This window comes from Ceratina calcarata, unplaced genomic scaffold, assembly GCF_001652005.2.
Source record: "Ceratina calcarata isolate Rehan_Ccalc_2016 unplaced genomic scaffold, ASM165200v1 scaffold9.2, whole genome shotgun sequence".
Lineage (NCBI taxonomy): Eukaryota > Metazoa > Arthropoda > Insecta > Hymenoptera > Apidae > Ceratina > Ceratina calcarata.
Window position 1 is genome coordinate 94770 of NW_017180368.1, and position 1170 is coordinate 95939.

A 1170-nucleotide genomic window follows, 5' to 3' on the forward strand; every position below is an offset into this window, starting at 1 on the left:
ATGTATTAGTGAATTAATCCAATTTTACTGCGAAGACCAAGCGATGCAATTCTGCCATTCAATTTTTAACACCCTCGATCCTATAATCCCTCATTTTACAATCGCAACGATATATACATATATATATATACTAAATTAAATAATCGTCAATCTTTTCAGAGACGTCTGCAGACATTTGTATATATGTTTATTTATCTGGCATCCCTCAGACACGAGGGATGGTGCAATTGTCAAGCTACCAATTAGCTACCGTCGGACCTTTGACAGCCTTCTTAATTAAAGTTCACTCATTCACTTCTTAAATGAATTTCGCCTAATCGAGCGTAAATTACCGAGTGCTGTCTCGCAGGATTTACGAAGTTGGGACAGGTGCGACCGTTTCACGTCCCGGTCGGCCAGGATCTTTTCCAAACCTCTGATGATGAACATCTCTTTAGAGTTATCTCGCATCGTCGCCGGGTCCTTCGCTAGGCTGGCACGGGAGCAGACGCGACTCGGCTAGAGCCTCGCATCCTCACCGATGGTAGAACACCTCGTGCATCGCCGCCGTCGGCCACGACTTCGCGACGATGTGTCCGGGCCAGGTTCCCTCCGCCGCACTGACGACGAACGCCCGATCGATCAGACGTTACAACGAGCCGCACACGACGATCGAACGACGCGACAATCTTTTGAGTCGACACTTGAACGGTGGCGAGGATCAAACCATTTTTTGGGCGAGTTATGCAGAACGACGATGTGAAAATCAGAAAATATGACAGCCAGGCCTTCGAAACGACAGAGGAACTACACAACTACACAGACTCAGCAGGCGAAAGATAGTCCATGTGGCGCCTCCCTTTCCCCCTTTAACCAGTCAGGGGAGAAAAAGCAATTGAAGATATTCCCAAGAATCCCTAGTAGATTCTAGATGAGATAAGATTCGAACTCCTCACAAATCATTTCTATAATTCCTCAATTATTAGGATTTCAGAATTTGTATAAATAATTTCTTTGATAAAAGCATAAATCTTTGAAGATCGTCGTTTTCTTGTAATAATTTAAATGGAGATTGAAGAGTATTCGATGAAGACGGAATTCTTTGATAAACTGATGGCCTTGAGCAAGGACGTTTCAATTGGCAGTGCTGGTTTATCAAATGGCGGGTGAAACAAATAGTGAATACTTCGT

At 44.0% G+C, this 1170-nt stretch overlaps 1 protein-coding gene across 1 annotated transcript in view; it reads right to left on the reverse strand.

Annotated features, from left to right (window-relative positions):
- Window positions 1-1170, reverse strand: part of Sec71 (ADP ribosylation factor guanine nucleotide exchange factor Sec71) — an 11771-nt gene that overhangs the window by 9707 nt on the left and 894 nt on the right. The gene's annotated exons all lie outside the window — the stretch shown is intronic.